Source organism: Musca autumnalis, unplaced genomic scaffold, assembly GCF_047663935.1.
Source record: "Musca autumnalis isolate F117 unplaced genomic scaffold, ASM4766393v1 scaffold_2, whole genome shotgun sequence".
Taxonomy (NCBI): Eukaryota; Metazoa; Arthropoda; class Insecta; order Diptera; family Muscidae; genus Musca; species Musca autumnalis.
In genome coordinates, this window is record NW_027411755.1 from 61,626,148 (window position 1) to 61,645,935 (window position 19,788).

At 38.8% G+C, this 19,788-nt stretch overlaps 2 protein-coding genes across 9 annotated transcripts in view; both read left to right on the plus strand.

Moving 5' to 3' along the window:
• Ndf (Nucleosome-destabilizing factor) overlaps window positions 1-16,507 on the plus strand; it is a 485,637-nt gene extending 469,130 nt beyond the window's left edge. The window contains exon 7 of the transcript XR_012410227.1: window positions 14,825-16,507. The gene's annotated coding sequence lies outside the window, so the exon portion shown is untranslated. The remainder of the gene's footprint in view (window positions 1-14,824) is intronic.
• lilli (AF4/FMR2 family member lilliputian) overlaps window positions 1-19,788 on the plus strand; it is a 499,970-nt gene that overhangs the window by 373,896 nt on the left and 106,286 nt on the right. The window lies entirely within an intron of this gene.

The window sequence follows — 19,788 nt, forward strand, 5'->3', positions numbered from 1 at the left end:
AAGAGAAATTTGTGGCGGCAACAGTGTAACCAAAGCCATTGCCATGATGCCGCCACCACAACAAGCAGAACCCGGCAAGCAGGCAGGAAGGCATGCATGCATGCTGCTGGCAGACAGACAACAATTAAACAAATACAACGCATTTCTACGCACACACATACTAAAGTTTGTACATTAGGGTTGTAACCTTTTTTTGCATATTTTGCAAATATCAATAATAATACCACATAGCCGTGAAAAATATTAGGAAATGTGTTGCCGTTTTTAAACCAAAATTCAAATTTTTATAAAGGAAATATCGAAAGACCTTTAGAAATCGCTTTCGATGCGGGAACTTTCTTAACCAAATCAACCTTGTTGTCAGGGAATATTCCTCATATGTTTCTGGCGTGCTATTTCACAATATAGCCCTAGTGTACATGCTTACTTACATACATGTGTATCTATTTACACAGTTCACTTTTGGCAACAAAGACAACACAGTAGCTCGTTCTTCCTCTCTGCTCGAAAGCCATTTAAAACTGGCATTCATTCAATTGCCAGAAATTAGCAGATTTCATTTAAGGTATTGTTGCATACGACGACGACATTGTTTCCAAAGGCAAGCATACAACCGGTGCGCCTCCTCTTACATTTTGCAAATGGTATGGTGTGCATGGTGACAGGGGCAGGGGACAGCATGTTGTTTGTGTTAGTTAGCCTCCACCAAAAACAACAAACGGCTTACAAAGTAATGTTAGTGTGTTTAATATTGCGAAAGAATAAAAAGGATACCAAAGGAGATCGAAGGATGTGTATGCAGTACAGGAATAATGTGCAAAACGGTGAAGTAAAGCTAATGGCCTGTAAGCTATATGGTTGGAGAAAGTTTGTCTCCATATTTAAAACATGGGCTGATAACTTTAGGGCTTTAATTTCAAATGGTGGTCGATTTGATGTGCAGTCGGTATTAACGGCGAAAATTGTTTAATGTAATTATGTTGTTGCTCGATCAACATTTAAGTCGTGTACTCCATTCAGAGACCCTTGGTCAATTGTGCCAAACATGAATAGTTTGTAGAATAATCGTTCCGTTGGTGAAGGTCGAAGTTTTCTTGATTATTACCCAGTTGATACAGGAACAACTTATTGCGTCATGAGAATTGTTGGAATGATAAGAAAAATACGATTAATGTGTCACACTTCGGGTCACGCGGGTACATTATTTGTTTTGTGTGCAAATCGTCCCCAAAGGTTAATGTAAACACGGAGGAGTACGCTATGCTATTTTATGTACCCGCGTGACACGGAATGCCAAATTTTAGGAAGTGACAAGCGTGACTCGCTTTTCACACATCTCTACTCTACTAGTTCCTGAATATGTGGCATTCCTGCAGTTTAACTGCGATGGTATTTGCGGCTAGATCGATGAGATCGGGAATTTTAGGAGTAGAAGAACTATAATGGTCGCGGCAATTCAGGAAACGAAGCCTGCACTCTTCGGAGTTGTGATGGATACAACGTTCTTCGCTTGGAGCGTACGAACCTGCAATCCTCGCAAATGTCGCTTGATCTCGACTCTAGTGACACAATACTTGAAGTGTATGGGGGTAGCGGTAAGGTATAGAATCGCCGAATCGCTTTCAACACTCTTCCTATCAAATGGACAGCGCCACATTTTGCACCGTGAACAAGGACGCATCCAACAGGATTAGTTCGTATCACCTGGTCTGACGAATGACATAACATCTCCCTATCCTCATATCCATCAACAGACCACGGACTTCAAAACCTCCGAGATCCCGTACTTTCCTCAACCATGGAAAAGCCAATTGGCAAGGATTCAGAGAATTCATCAACCAGAACTGCCTAATCCCTCTGATGTTCGGGTAGCAGAGAGGAATTTCAGGGACGTCATCACTACTGCAGCCGCTCGCCATATTCTTTCTGGTCAAATACCTGAAATAACACCTAATTTCCCAGCAGAGGCGACGGATCAGCGAATGAGCGCGATGAGCTTCGATGTACTAACCCTTTCGACCCCAGAGTCAGAGAACGGGCAATGGAAGTCAATAGATCAATCAGTGAAAACAAGCTGAAAATGTGGTTAGTGCATCTGAAGTGCTGCAACATTAGAACCGATAATAGTAAATTTTGGACAACGGTTAAGGCATTATCGAACACTGGTAAAAAATTATGATCGGACAACTGTCATGTTCAAAGGCGTGGTTGTCACAGATCCGCAGAGATGCGTGGGATGTTTTATCCGTTTGCGATTTTTTCCAGCCGATGAGCGATGTTGCTGAGGCGCAAAATCATCCAAATCGTTTGGACCTGATGGATTTTCAATGGTGATGCTAAAACAGCTGGAGAAATCAGGAGTCGAGTATTTGATCAAGGTCCTCTACTTATCGTTAGTCACCCTGACAGTTCCCGAAGCCTGGAAAATGGGCAGGCCAATCTCACTTCTGCCGTTTGCGATCTTTTCCAGCAGAGGAGGAACCACCGCAATTTACGATAAGTGATATTGCAAATGTTATCCGAGGCGAAAAATCATCCAAAGCGCCCAGGCTAAATTTGACGTCCAAAGCCCGTTGTGTCAAACAGAGGATTCCTTAAGGAGGGGTGATGTCTTCGGACCAGCTAAACCTCTACCTTTCTGCAACCTCACGCCCTCCCAACTTCATTAATTGTATTACGTGAGCGGATGATCTCATGGCGTCAGTATCCACCGTCGATAACACTTGTGTCAGGCTAAACGCCTATCTCATTGATCTTGTTAAGTTGTTCCACGCGTGGAATATAAAAATAACCGCCATTAAGTCGACAGTCACACTGTTCACCACATAGACGGCGGAAATGAAGTTCCCACTGAATGTACAGGTCGATGGGTCAATAATTCCGACCACCAACTACCCCAAAGTCCTAGTGGTCACATTCGACAGCGTGTAGAAGTCGTCCGCGCATACCACAGCTATATGCGATAAGAAGAGAAGTAGGAACAAGGTTCTCAAGTTCCTAGCCGGCAGTACTTGGGGCGCAGACAAAGAAACCTTATTAACCACATACAATGCAATAGGTTGCTATGTGGTAAGCTATGCGGCGCCAGTGTGATTTGCCAACGTATGTGATAGGCAATTGGAAAAACTTGCATTATTGCAGTCCTGAGAACAGCAACAGGGCATCTCCTCATGTATTCAGTGGTGCATTTGCATGAGGAGGCAACGATTCTTTCAGTACAGCAACACAATGGCATGCTTTCATTGCAGTACTTGCTCAGGTGTTACCGTGAGAGCCATCCTAATCACTATATGGTGGATAGGATCCCCCACAAGGCAGGTCAAGAGGGATCTTCATGATCTAGAAGCAGAGGTCCAGCGTTACAGGAGAGTACCCCTGAATCAACAAGCACATCAAGCAGGGTTGAATAGAATTCCTAAGGACTCAGTCGCATGTGTCATAAACAACTGTCGTGTTGATTCAGTCCTTGGAGAACTCCCCCATCTATCGCAGCTGAGGAGCGTCAGCACCCACAACAAACCAGAGTAATTTTGTTTCAACTACGCTCGGGATGGTGCATCCGTTTAATTTCCTATTGGGCAAGGAGTGATGACACCTTGCAAACAGGCCAGTACGACACACTACACCTTTTCAACTACCCTGTCAATCCCACTCAACAAACTCCAGTGGATTTGTGGATACATTCCATCGAAGTAGTCACATTCCTGGAAGTGGAGATTGACCCAGAGCCAAATTAAGCAGAAGAACGAAAATACAAACATAAAATCGATAAAATCTTCAACGCAACGCTGTCTGGATTTTGAGAAGTTTGCGTTTCTGGGTGTTTAGTACGACTAGAATAACATTGGACCCAGCCGGACCACAGGGTCAAATTTAAAGCAGTCTGAGGAGTGCTTTCGGTTGCCCTGGAGGTTAGGGTTGATAACTTAAGCCGATGTCCCATACTCCCAAGTTTCTGCTAATGTCGCTTGATCTCGACTCTAGTGACACAATACTTGAAGTGTATGGGGGTAGCGGTAAGGTATAGAATCGCCGAATCGCTTTCAACACTCTTCCTATCAAATGGACAGCGCCACATTTTGCACCGTGAACAAGGACGCATCCAACAGGATTAGTTCGTATCACCTGGTCTGACGAATGACATAACATCTCCCTATCCTCATATCCATCAACAGACCACGGACTTCAAAACCTCCGAGATCCCGTACTTTCCTCAACCATGGAAAAGCCAATTGGCAAGGATTCAGAGAATTCATCAACCAGAACTGCCTAATCCCTCTGATGTTCGGGTAGCAGAGAGGAATTTCAGGGACGTCATCACTACTGCAGCCGCTCGCCATATTCTTTCTGGTCAAATACCTGAAATAACACCTAATTTCCCAGCAGAGGCGACGGATCAGCGAATGAGCGCGATGAGCTTCGATGTACTAACCCTTTCGACCCCAGAGTCAGAGAACGGGCAATGGAAGTCAATAGATCAATCAGTGAAAACAAGCTGAAAATGTGGTTAGTGCATCTGAAGTGCTGCAACATTAGAACCGATAATAGTAAATTTTGGACAACGGTTAAGGCATTATCGAACACTGGTAAAAAATTATGATCGGACAACTGTCATGTTCAAAGGCGTGGTTGTCACAGATCCGCAGAGATGCGTGGGATGTTTTATCCGTTTGCGATTTTTTCCAGCCGATGAGCGATGTTGCTGAGGCGCAAAATCATCCAAATCGTTTGGACCTGATGGATTTTCAATGGTGATGCTAAAACAGCTGGAGAAATCAGGAGTCGAGTATTTGATCAAGGTCCTCTACTTATCGTTAGTCACCCTGACAGTTCCCGAAGCCTGGAAAATGGGCAGGCCAATCTCACTTCTGCCGTTTGCGATCTTTTCCAGCAGAGGAGGAACCACCGCAATTTACGATAAGTGATATTGCAAATGTTATCCGAGGCGAAAAATCATCCAAAGCGCCCAGGCTAAATTTGACGTCCAAAGCCCGTTGTGTCAAACAGAGGATTCCTTAAGGAGGGGTGATGTCTTCGGACCAGCTAAACCTCTACCTTTCTGCAACCTCACGCCCTCCCAACTTCATTAATTGTATTACGTGAGCGGATGATCTCATGGCGTCAGTATCCACCGTCGATAACACTTGTGTCAGGCTAAACGCCTATCTCATTGATCTTGTTAAGTTGTTCCACGCGTGGAATATAAAAATAACCGCCATTAAGTCGACAGTCACACTGTTCACCACATAGACGGCGGAAATGAAGTTCCCACTGAATGTACAGGTCGATGGGTCAATAATTCCGACCACCAACTACCCCAAAGTCCTAGTGGTCACATTCGACAGCGTGTAGAAGTCGTCCGCGCATACCACAGCTATATGCGATAAGAAGAGAAGTAGGAACAAGGTTCTCAAGTTCCTAGCCGGCAGTACTTGGGGCGCAGACAAAGAAACCTTATTAACCACATACAATGCAATAGGTTGCTATGTGGTAAGCTATGCGGCGCCAGTGTGATTTGCCAACGTATGTGATAGGCAATTGGAAAAACTTGCATTATTGCAGTCCTGAGAACAGCAACAGGGCATCTCCTCATGTATTCAGTGGTGCATTTGCATGAGGAGGCAACGATTCTTTCAGTACAGCAACACAATGGCATGCTTTCATTGCAGTACTTGCTCAGGTGTTACCGTGAGAGCCATCCTAATCACTATATGGTGGATAGGATCCCCCACAAGGCAGGTCAAGAGGGATCTTCATGATCTAGAAGCAGAGGTCCAGCGTTACAGGAGAGTACCCCTGAATCAACAAGCACATCAAGCAGGGTTGAATAGAATTCCTAAGGACTCAGTCGCATGTGTCATAAACAACTGTCGTGTTGATTCAGTCCTTGGAGAACTCCCCCATCTATCGCAGCTGAGGAGCGTCAGCACCCACAACAAACCAGAGTAATTTTGTTTCAACTACGCTCGGGATGGTGCATCCGTTTAATTTCCTATTGGGCAAGGAGTGATGACACCTTGCAAACAGGCCAGTACGACACACTACACCTTTTCAACTACCCTGTCAATCCCACTCAACAAACTCCAGTGGATTTGTGGATACATTCCATCGAAGTAGTCACATTCCTGGAAGTGGAGATTGACCCAGAGCCAAATTAAGCAGAAGAACGAAAATACAAACATAAAATCGATAAAATCTTCAACGCAACGCTGTCTGGATTTTGAGAAGTTTGCGTTTCTGGGTGTTTAGTACGACTAGAATAACATTGGACCCAGCCGGACCACAGGGTCAAATTTAAAGCAGTCTGAGGAGTGCTTTCGGTTGCCCTGGAGGTTAGGGTTGATAACTTAAGCCGATGTCCCATACTCCCAAGTTTCTGCTAACCATAGGTTACAAATGACGGCTACCTTCAACCAGTATATAACTTTTGTTCTGACCCCCCAACTTTTGTCATTGGATTTCTTTCAATAGAGTGGTATAGGACCCTTCTTATACCAATTCACACTATATCCACTATTCTGGGCCATAGTGTAAATACGGGAATTTAGCTTCGAGTAAAATCGCCAATGCAACTACATCCAGATGTTCTAACTAGAAGTTATTACGAGTATCGTATTCGATGGGTTTATCCCCTAGTCCATTACCATGGGCCAGACAACTGTAATACAGCAGTCTGCATCAGGTAAGAATTTACCATTTATCCGTACTATGACATCATCAGTATAAGCCACCACCTTAGTCTTAAGCAGGTCGAAGCTCACAAAAATTTATTACAAGGAGCCAGGGGGCTCCTGTTCCAGCCAAGCCCACGAAACTCTCACCTATGCATGAGTTGATGATCCTTTTTTCAATTCATTCCACAAGGGGAATTACTTTGCTAGGTCCAGTACCTTTGCCATTGCTTTCAATTGGAAGGAAGAAAAGTCTAAAGTCTTTAGGTAAATGTAAATTGGTTTCCCAGCTTTCGATATATTGATGATGATAGTGTGTACGAGAACCGCAAGAAAGCCTCAGAAATGTTTGTTATCTGACGACCAATTAATTAATTTCAACAATCACAGCGAACCTTTAAGTCAGCCCTATTACAGATCTGAGATTCCCTAAGAAAATACTGGACCAGTAACGGTCAACTTACGCCCACAAATTGAGCTTAGTATGCGGTCTCTGACTGGGTGCCACCGTGGCGCAATGGTATGCACACCCGCCTTGCACTCTAAAGGTCGTGTGTTCGATTCCCCGGCCAGGCAACATCAAAAATTTCAACGGTGGCAAAATACCCCTCAGTAATGTTGGCAACATTTCCTGAGTATTTCAGCCATGTAAAACTTCTCTATAAGTGGTGTCTTAGGACACGCCGTTCGGACTCGGCAATAAACAGTAGGTAACTTATCATTGAACTAATATGAATCGGGGTGCACGGAGTGGTATGAGAGAAGTCTCCTTGTACCGTATGGGATGTTTGTGGAACAATTATATTATATATATCCGGTGTCTGACTACTTCCTTCCTAGACTAGCTCTGTTCTTAAAAGATAAATTTCAGTCAAAACTGTCCATGGCTTTAACTTGAATCCTCAGCTCTATCTATCAGTAGTAAAAATATGTGATTCTCATTTCACGCAGGTCTCTTAACATTTGCCTTCCGTATCACGCTTGTAAGTAAAACGGTTTTGTGTGCAAATCGTGTCCAGTGGGAGTTAAAGGATTTACGATTCACGCATTATCTCTTATGTGTGGACTGACTGACCTATTAGAGGATATACACAATCATATTTAATTTAATATTTCGTCATGGAGAACATAATTTCCCCATAATCTACCCTTCAACGGTTACACAGGTATGCTTCTCTACAAATCGTTTCTGAACACACACCTATCTCGTACAACAGATTCTAACCGAATTCATGCTGAGCCTTGGACTTTCTTTTGTAGTGTTATACCGGCCTATTACAAGATATGAATGACAGAGAGGGTTCTCCGTGAATCTTGTCCAGAGTGGATATAACACGAATCAAAGTCGATCACGATATGTTAGAGAGGTACAATGAATGCAGAACGACCGTGCCTAGAGCATATGTAGAGTTTGACTCGAAACAATCCCGCGTGGCAGTTTATAGCATGCCTTTATTATCCTTCTTTAAAGTTGTACCTACCTATTAAAATATGTTTTAAGGGCTTGTATTGATATCGGCCAATCGTGTCTATAGTGTAGAAATTGACTTCAAACGCGATTCAAGCACGATTGGCAGTTTTTTCAGACCCTAAAAACTATTACTCTTCAAATCCATACTGAGCATAGACACACCTTTCATGGCATTATATCTGCTATTAAAATAGGTTTTTGGCAAGAATGAATGACTGCCTGTGGATAGGGCGTAAAACACAAGTTTAGAGATTAACTCTAAACACGAACCAAGCACGCGTGACACGTTATGACCTATCCTAACGTGTCATTATGCTACAAATCCATCTTGAACATTGGTTATCCTTCTTTAACGTTATGTCCGCCTATTAATAGATATTTTGAGGACTGGTATGGCTACCGGCAAATCGTGTCCATAGTGTAGAATTGACTCTAAACACCATCCAGGTACGGGTGACAGTTTTTAATAGATTTTAAAAAAACTATATCTATTAAAAATCACACTGAGCATAGTTTCAGATTTCTTAACGCTATCTTCCAAATAGTAGATGTCTATGAGTGGATATAGTGAATGTGTTGGAATTAACTCCGAACGCGAACCAAGTACGCGTGACACAGTATTACCGATAAATTAAGAATTTGTGAGAACTTGTTGTGGTCGTACCTATATATACAAATGTAATGCATAATATGAAAGGAAGTAATTATGACCGAAAAATAAAGGAGTTAAGAAATATTTATATTATGTTTGCACACGACGTTATATAATTTCACTACAAATTTGTGCATCCATCCATTAAATTGTTTCATGACCTCAGAAGTGTAACCAATTATACGTAGAATCTGTAAATCTATCAACTTCTTCCTTATAAATGACAAACTCTTGCCTCTGTAGTGTGTCAGTGGAAAGAGACATAGCATAGCTTATCACAGTTCGGTCCAGCGACTTAAGGATCAGATCCTATTCCTGATCTTATCCCAAATAACAGTGGCTTGCGTGGACGACTTACATATGCTATTGAACGTTTTAACGAATATCTTGTGGTCGTTTGTAGGAGTTATCGAAGTCAATTAATAGGTCAGGACCCACCATGACTGTGTGAATGGATTGCAGTTACATAGTAGGTAACATAACTAAATTTATTTAAGTGGATCTACTTCCAACGTGTTATGAAAAAATAATTAAATGTTTTTTTGTGAGAACAAATTGCTTAATTGTATTTCTTATTTTGAATTTTACAGAAGTAGAAACTTCGTTCATACGTTTTTTTAGTGGAAACTTCGCTGACTCTATCAAACCACCCATTTGTCATTTCTTTCAAAAAATTGAAACGTTCTCTGACGAAAGAGCCAGTGAATTCTCTGTTGAACCTGAGTAAAGCTGAAGTTAGAGTAACGACGGGAGTCATTACTGGACACTGCTATATCAAGGCCCATATCATCAAATGGGATGAGGATGTTACTGACTACTGCAGACTCTGTGAGGATGAGGAGGAGTTAGAGACGATCGAGCACATCCTGTGTCGTTGTCCAGCCCTGGCTCGTAGACGGCATAGGTTAGTAGGGGGTCACTTTCCACCGTGTCTAACTTTCTACTCAACTGTGGAACCTGCTGTGATCTACAACATCATCAAAAATCTGAAGTGGCTGGGACAGCGCAACCTGAACGCGTAAACTAATTCAACTATTCTGCCTACCATTAAAAATAAACTATTCCTCTCCTCTTAAACTTTCTTGTAATTTATTCGTTCTTTATTTTTCTAACAACTTCCTCTTTTTATTTCTTCTCCCTATCCTCTCTTTTTCCATCTCCTTATTTCTTGCAGTTCTTTTTTCTACTGGATGATCACAATGGACCGGAAGGTCTCCGAGTGACGCAGTCACAAGTTAGTGGCTGCACATCCCCTAACCTAAGCTAACCTAGTGGAAACTTCATTGTTCTTTCGCATGAAAAGGCACTCTTATTTGCCCAGTCACTCTCAACTGTGACGCCGTTGAATCTATCAGCTGTTATATCATCCTTCTTTCCTTCCCCCCTATTCAGTAACCTTTTAACAACTTTACTCATTGTTTATTTTACAACAATTTCATTGGTTTGTTTTGTAGTTGTTACAAAAACAAAAGAAATTTTAACAACTTTTCAATCGATAAAAGTTACAGAATAGGCCTACGGGATTCTAAAGTGAATTAACCCTTCGATAAATTAAGAATTTGTGTTCAAAATACTTTGAACAGATTATCACATTTTCCATTGATTTGATAATGGAAGTGTTTTAAGATAAGAGTTGAAGATCCCACATGCAGTGGTAGCTAGTATCGCTAGTTGTTTGTATGTGCGCTATGCACTTAAGATTTTATGGCAAATGTATTGTGGGGAAATTCTTCAATTATAAAATGTTTGTATTTTTGGAACATAGAGTTTAGTGATAAGAATTGTAATGAAAAGGTATCCTAAGAAATATTTTGTATTGATACAGTTAAGCGAAATATTATTGAAATAAATCTGTTACTTACAACCACTCATTGTGTTAAGACGTCTGCTTTGCGAGCTGCGGCTGTCTGTTGGATGCTATGGCATCAAATTTATATTTATTCATTTTGGTCCTACGAGCCGGATTGAGTTTTCCCCCACCCGTGGTAAGAGAATCAATGGAACTAGCGAAGGGATTTTTAAGCAGTTGACTTAGAAATCAAAACTGAAAAGAAATACTGTAGCAATTGTGGCAATTGGCTCAGAAACTGTTAGCAGTGATTTTTAATTAACCGATTTATTTATTGTTCGACATAAAGTAAAAAATATTAAAATGGTCTCAAAACTGGATTTTAGCATTGAAGGTTTTGAGAAGAGGCTCCAGGAGCTGGAGTTAAAAGAACAAACTTGGCGATTTGCTCGAAATGTCGAGGAGCTCATCGCAACTTGTTCTCATGTATGTGAAAGGGTATCCGTCTACAAAGTAACCCAACCGAAGGAATGGGTTGACAATTTAAATCATCTGGAGCAGTTCGCGACCAGAATTAGTGCTGAAGTTTTCATACCTAGGATGGAAAAGTTAAAAGAAATTTGTGACCCGCTAATAGAACTAATATAAAATCATAGTGCGATCGATAAAATGGGACTTTCCATATTTCAACACTGTGTCTAAAACATGGGTATTTGCTGAACCAGTAAAGGAAAAAAGTCGAATCTTAAAAAGTTTTTTCGGAAAGCTGACAATTTGTTAGACCAGTGCGACTACGTGTCAAATAAATTGGAAAATATGGCAACGTATGTAGCTGAAGGATGGATTGTCACATTGAAGGAAATATATATGGAGCTAAATCAGTTATTTCCAAAGATGGCCGAGAATGAGTATTTGGGAGATTAGTTTTTCAAGTTAAATCGTGTTGAGATTATCTACAAGAAAACAATGGATGAGATAGATAATATGCTCATATCTCCCAGCAAAATGTTTGTGGGACAGTGCACTTGAAAATGATGTAAATGCTGTCGAAGAAGAGATAGTATATAAAGATGAAAAAGAAGTTGCGCTGGAACACCTGCGTTTGGAAGGCGAACATATAGCGGAACAACGCAAGATAGAATCTACGTCAAACGCCAATAATGAATAAAATTTTGTGTCCCAGCAGAGTTTCGAAGAACAAATTATACCGAATTCCGATGAAGAAGCCGTTGTTGATTTTTTGTTTTATCCTATGGAGAAAATCAATGTTGAAGAAATAAATGAAACTACTTTGGACGAAGATGAAAAGGCTGTACAACAATTTGTACTAGAGCAAAAGCTGTTACAGGCCGACCAATTTATTGACCTAGTAAAGCAAGATGACTTTAACTAAAACAAGCAATACAGGCTACTGAAAGAGAGAGAATATATATGCAACAAAGAGGTACAGCACAAAATACAGTACGAAAGATCCAAGAAAAAGGCAGTGGAGAAATCCAAGTATAATAAGATGACCAAAAGAAACCCAGAACGAACTCCGGCAAAAGGGAGCAGCAATGGTAAAATTAAGTCTTATGCATTTTATAAATTCTCTAATTTTAGAAGACATTTGGAGCGTCCTTATACGTGTTCGAATTTGTATTGATACAGTTAAGCGAAATATTATTGAAATAAATCAGTGACTTACATCCACTCTTCGTGTTAAGACTCGCGGGTCTATCCTTATTTTTTTACAGACGAACTGCGACTGTCTGTTGGATGCTGCGGCATCAAATTTATATTTATTCAATTTGTGAGAGCTTTTTGTCTATAGTTGCAATAGATATGGAAACGTAATGCATAATAGGAATGAAATAAGTTATGAAGAAATAAAAATAAAGGAATTAAGAAAATATTTATTAAATTTTTGTTTGCGCACCACGTGTTATAAAAAGAGAATTGATTTGGGTAAAACCGGGAGACATTTTTCTATGTATTTCCATAACTTAAAAATTCTTTAATTGAGAGCTGGTACGGTGATAAGAAAATGAAATTAATTTTATTCGGTCCGACTGTTTTCAACCCACCCAAAGTGTACTGATTCCATTACACGTTTCTGTATCCTTATTTAAATTGTTTCATACCCTTAGACATATAACCAGTTACACGTATCAACTTCTCTTCCTTACAAATGACAATCTCTTGCCTCTTTAGTGGGTAAATGGAAAGAGACATAGTAACAAATATAAGGACACCACTTGCTTCCTTGTTTTGTTTACTTCTTTTTTTTCGGGGGTAATATTAGTAGTTGTAGTATTTGTTATAGTATGGCAATAGTAGTAGAATCCTGCCAAAAGCCATTTAAAGTGTGTTGTATTATTATCATCAATGGCACTTTATAAAATCCTCCTACATATCGGATTCATGTGTGTGTGTGGGTGCTCTGCTGGCACACACACACCCAAACAAAGTTACCATTTGTTTTCACATCTACCATTGCCATTCCCTTAAATAGGTATTTCATGTTTTTGTAGCCTAGGGCAATACATTTTTATGTACAATGTGTTGCTTTGCTGTTCCTGCTGCTGTTGCTGCGTTGATGCCATTGCCATTTACATTCCAAAGGATGTGTTGTTTGGGGCTTTTGTTTGGAATTCTGTATTTGAATTGTTTTGCGTGCGTGCGTGCGTCATGTCAAGGATATAAAATTTAGTCTTTATCGAATTCAAATAAATGTTTTGAATACCAAAAAACAAATTTATTCAAATGTAAAATGACATTCAAACATACAAAGCAGTAGTGAGTCGAATCGAATCCCAAACGAACGTAACGCACAATAGAAAATCAATATATTTTTGTAGCAACATTAAATAAATGTTTCGTGCCTTATGGCTGATTTAACATCTAAGAGATATTGTATTGTGGCAACATGTGTTTGTTGCCTACATTTAGGGTTCTTTTTTTGTTTTGGTTATACATTAAATGGATTTATCTTAATCTAAGATTGCCTAACGTTAGGACCAAAATGTTTGTTTAATGTTTTGGAAAGGGAGTTTTGAATTTGGGGTTTTGTCATGAAATGAGATGCATGTTTAAATATTATTTATAAGAGTCCATCAGAGACAATGGCAAGTAATGGTGAATTTTTAAAGCCTATCTTGTCTTTGTAGCAATGCAAAGATGTTTATACATGTAAAATTATTGAGTTTCAGTTACAAAGTAATTAATATAACTAAATTTATTAAAGTGGATTTAATTCCAACGTGTTATGAAAAAACTTATAATAATTTAATAATTATTCCACAAACATCCTAGAAGGGACAAGGGAGACTTCTCTCATATCAATGACTTCTCTTATTCATATTAGGTCTATGATATGGGACCTACTATTTCCCGCAAGTCCGAACTGCGCGTCTTACGACTTCAATCGAAGAAAAGTTTTAAATGACTGAAATACTCCGGAAATGTCTCCAACATTACTGAGCGGTATTTTGCCACCGTTGAAAAATGTATGTTGTCTGGCCTGGGAATCGAACCCGGTTATTCAGCGTACAATGCAGGTGTGTATACCATTGCACCACGGTGGCACCCCAACATGAAAAAACTTAGAAAGTAAAATTTTGTCAGAGTACGTTTCTTTCTTGTTTTTTTCTTAGTCCCACCCAATAGACGTTCCTCAATGGTCTCCATTATTTTCAAGCATTTTCCACGTCCCTCAGATTTCTTGTTTTTTTTCACCCCGATTTTGAATACCGCACTTTTTAAGATCACTAGTCACTACAACATTCCAACGGAGTCTTGCCCTTCTCGCTCTGCATGTGACTTCAAACCTATATTTGTATGTATGTCCTCGTGTTCTTTTTTCCTTCTTTTCCCCTTACCCAAAATCCCACAAGAATAATTATTTCAGTTATCTGTTTGTTATTATCCACAACCACAATCATTAATTGATACTCATATTTAATAATAATCATACGTCGGAACATTTTGCCTATCATTTCCAATCGTCTTCATGCACGCACACACTCACGGTGGTGTTAACATGCATTCACTTGTGGTCGACATTTTGTTGTAGTGGCGTCAATTGTTGATTATTTTTTTAATGAGTATTTATTAGTGGTGGTGATAAAAATTATGTGCGGTAATGGGGCAAATGAGATAACTAACAAATGTGTAATTTTGTTTCTTTGTAATATAACGCCATCTACACTTCAAGTGTCAGATTCTTCTAGAATGAGTTATGGAAAATAATAGACTGATAGGTTAGGTTTAGGATGCGTAACTGCCATGTTGGCAGCCACTCCACTCGGAGACCTTGAGGTCCATTGTGATCATCCAGACTATTGAAATATGTGTATTGTAGAGATGCAGGTTGTTGTTGTGGTGGTATGTAGATTGTGCTACCTATAGTCTGATAGGTATACATTAGGGGGAATATGCAAAGAATAAATGAACACACCATCTTTATAGCAATATGACATTCCAAATAAGATGCACGACTTTTTGGGTCAAAAATAATTTCTGCCCATATAAAAATGTTAGGGAATGATAAATATTTTCGACAAAGAGACGGAGGTAGATACATGGCGCCATCTATACTTCAAATACCAGACTCATATTGGTAATCTAAAATTGATACACAGATAAGCATACATATAAGCGGAATAAATAGGTATCGTATTTAAATAAAGGAATGGCTGTCCGTATAAGGTTTAACCGTTTAGCTAATATTTTCGTCAAAGGGATACATTTCCTCTTCAAATATTACAAAATTAATGAAAGAGTTGTCCAAAAGAAAATCATTGATTATCATACGCCGACACTTGGCTCAGAGCAGAATGCAAGCACTAAGATTCACTGTGGATCTCCAATCTGACCTCCAAAATGAAAGAGAGACAGCGAAATAGTGAAGTTTACAGATAATCGAGACAGAATGAAGCGCAGAGAAACACAACATTTACATGCAAATATACGCCGGAATGTGTTATATCGTACTGAGGAATCAATTGCTAACATTCAAAGTGGATCATCATTTAAGAAACCTCAGCAATAGTACTAGAATAAATATTCTTCAGACAGAAAGAAGCAGGAAAAGAAGGAACAATTAAACAAACGACAGGAAGAATCGGCGATAATCAGCCTTCACAATGACCAGAGGTTTCAGCGGAATCATCCTTCAGCGGCGGCTTCACTTTTCTGGCCTTGGCCATCTTATCATTCCCACATTGAAGAAAGTCATCCTTCTCTTAGTTTTTGGTTGGACTTCTCCTATGCTTAACGTTGGAGAACAATTCCTTTTCTGCATGCATGTATTAACGTTTTTTCTGAATTTTTATATTTATCGGAAAGGATGCCCTCGGCAAACGGCTTTTAGATTACCTTCCATTGGAATTTTTTTTTCTTGTTTTCGAAAAACAAAGCGCAAACCGTGGGGCAGTAGTAAATGTACCCGTAACAGTTAATGACACCATTACGTCTCTTACAATACATTCTGATCAAGCACAGGTAATTCAATTGCACCTCAAACTCCACATGGAATATCAGCATGATTATATGTCTAAAACAATTAGAACGACAAAAGTAATTGAAGAAACCAGATACCTGATAAATACAGAGTTATAAGTCAAACATGACTGAACAATTGATGACGGATGGTTTGAAGGTTAAACTCTTCTGATATTGTTGTCTTGTCACACATCTAACGATGACCCGACTGCAGCATACCACTTGGCGACGAATATATATGATAATAATATATAATATAATAATAATTGTTCCACAAACATCCCATACGGGGCAGGGGAGACTTCTCCCATATCAATGAGTGCACCCCGATTCATATTAGCTCACTGATATGGGACCTACTGTTTATTGCCGAGTCCGAACGGTCTTAAGACGTGTCTTAACCCTGCGTTTACAAATGCCAGTATTGGCAAGACAATAGCAAAAATACAAACCTTTTTCACAAATATATTTATAAATTTTTAAATATGTATAGAAAATAATATGAATGTATTTGTGAAAATGGTTTGTAACTTTGCTATTGTCTTGCCAATACTGTCTTTGTGTAAACGCCTAGTAAGACACCACTTGTGGAGAAGTTTTACATGGCTGAAATACTCATGAAATGTTGCCAACATTACTGAGGGGTATTTTGCCAACGTTGAAATTGTTGATGTTGCCTGGCCTTGGAATCGAACCCACGACCTTCAGCGTGCAAGGCGGATGTGCATACCATTGCACCACGGTGGCACCCAAGAATATACCGTGGAAAATCTATATCCAGTTTTGCACCAAACTATGCTACTATGTGTAGAGCGGTTGAAAATTGACATTAACAAGTTGTCATAGCCCGTAGATATGATCTGCGATTCCGATTCCAAAGAATTGGCCTTTGTTCCCATATATTGTGGCCAAAATCATTCTTGTTCACAGGTAATTCAATTGCACCTCAAACTCCACATGGAATATCAGCATGATTATGTGACTAGAACACTTAGAACGACCTAAGTAATTGAAGGAACCACATACCTGATAAATAACAGAGTTAGATATCAAACATGACATCAGAATTGATGACGGGTGGTTTGAAGATTCAACTCTTTTGATATTGTTGCCTTGTCAAAAATCTAACGATGGCCCGACTGCAGCATACCACTTGGCGACAAATATACCATGGAGAATCTATATCCAGTTGGGCACCAAACTATGCTACTATGTGTAGAGCGGTTGAAACTGAACATCATCAACGTGTTGTCATAGCCCGTAGATATAATTTGCAATTCCGCTTCCAAAGAGTTGGCCTTTATTCCCATATATTGTGGCCAAAATCATTCTTGTACAGAAACCTATTTCAAAATTATTTGATCTGAATTTCAGAGGTCTGACAGAAGGTGCTGAAGAATTAAAAAAAAATAATGTATACCTACAAAAAGTTTTGAAAGGTTTTGAATATGCAATGGAGAATCTAAATCCAGGTTGGGACCAAACTATGCTACACAGAAAAAAATGTAGCCATTTGATAAAAAAATTCAACTATTCAATCAAAAATTTATCGATTTTCCGGCGATAATTGACAAAATTCGATAAAATTATTTGATCACAAATACAGGTTGATAAAATAAAATAGTAACATTGATTAAAATATTTATCAATTTTTTTTATTTTGAACTGATAAAATATTTTACATATTGACAAAAAATATTTATCAAAATATTCCACATTTTGCTTGATAAAAACAAAATATTTTCTTGATTAAAAAAATTGTTGAATGCATTTTTTCCAATCAATAAAAAAATATTCATATTTACAATTATTTTGTTGTTGTTAAATACAAACCCAAAAGCCACAAAAAAAAATACATACACACATTTGTAAATGGTGGTGGTTATTTATTTAATTGAAATGCCAAGTACAAAAGCAACAACAGACATACAAAATAACAGATGAAAGAAAGAAAAACGGAATGGAATAATTAATAACATAAGTAAATAGTTATTTAGTGTCACACTTTAATTTTAATAAAAGAAAACAAATAAATCACTTTTAAATATAAAATACAGGGAACATTGTTGAACGCTTCTCGTTGTCAAATAAAACACATTCTTCTGCCACATTGAAAATCATCAGCGGAAAATGGATATCTGTAATGTGAGAAATAGTACATCCATATATATTTTAAATATGTTTTGATGTTATTACCAATATCACATGCGTTTGCTTCTTTGTCCAATAAAATATTCTTATTATCCTTTTTCAAATTCGTTATTTCAATTATAAAATGTATTGGCCATTTAATTCACTTGAAAAGCACCTTTATTTTAAGAAAACACACAAACATAGATTTATTTCTGCACTACCGATCCACATACAACGACTGCTTTAATGAAGCTGGCAAAATAAACCAAACTGATGGTTAAAAAATGTTATCTGCCTTCCTTAACCACCAAACAGAAAAAAACATGAGAACTCGTACCGTTTTTTCTTTCCCTCTTCTACATACAAGCCTTCAACCGAGCACAAATAAATAAACAAGCCAAATGCCACACAAATGCACCATCCCTCCATGCCGCAAAAATTCCATCACCATGCTTTGAAATATACGTAGCAACGACACTCACATCTCAAGAAAAAAAAACACATCATATTGTTGTAGCGCTCTCTTTATGCCCTAAAAAAGTTGTTTCTCTCGCTCTTGAGAGCGAGAACATGCGACAAACGTTGAAAACCATTTTAACTACAGAAATTTATTAATAACCATAAACAAATTTCAATAAATTGTTTGTGTGAAATCGTTTATTGATTGCTTTCTAGTAACATTTTCATGTTTGATAAACATTTTCCCATTATATTCGTAATATTTTATCGCCATGCGACAAAATTATGGTGATTAAGCTTTTAATCAAAATTACCGGGGCGGCTTTTTTTCTGTGTAGAACAGTTGAAAATGAACCTCATCAAGAGTTGGCATAGCCACAAGCAAGGGTCACCACCCCCTCTATATGATTATAGTTTTCGACTCCGAAAAGTTGATCTTTGTTTCCATATATTGTGGTCAAAAACTTTCTTGTGCGGAAACATATCTAAACTTCGGCGGTATTACAGAAGCGGAATTAATAAAATATTGCGTAGCTACAAAAGGCTAGAGCATTTGTCCCTTTAAATTGCAATGTCAATCGCTTTGAGGAAACAGACACGGTGACCAAGCGTTATAACTGCAAGTGGTTTGGATGATTTCGGTTACCGCATACCTAAAGGTATAAGAATGTCTGTCACTGAAAAGAAGAATGAAGTTGCAATAATTAGGCATTTCCATCTTCCAATATTTTTTATCACGTTGTCAGCAGCCGAAACCAAATGGTTGGAACTTTTGTTCATTCTATCAAAAACCGTAGACAACGTTGATATTGTTCATTCTGCCTGAAAAAGCTCGATTGATCAGTAAGGATGCGGTCACATGCTCTCGCTACTTCGATTTCCGTTTCCGGCAATTATTTCCCTTATCTAAAATGGATATATGGAGTTTTGGATGATCATATTGTCGAGAAATATTATTAGAGTGCGGACTTCGAACGTGGATTTCCTCACATTAATGCAATGTCCTAGCTAACGGATGCTCCGAAAAATAATACAAATGATTCGCTTTCCACCCCTTTTGTCATAAATTTTATAGACAAATATATTTCTTATCGCCCCTTTTAGTCCAGCTCTTTCAAGTGAACTAGGA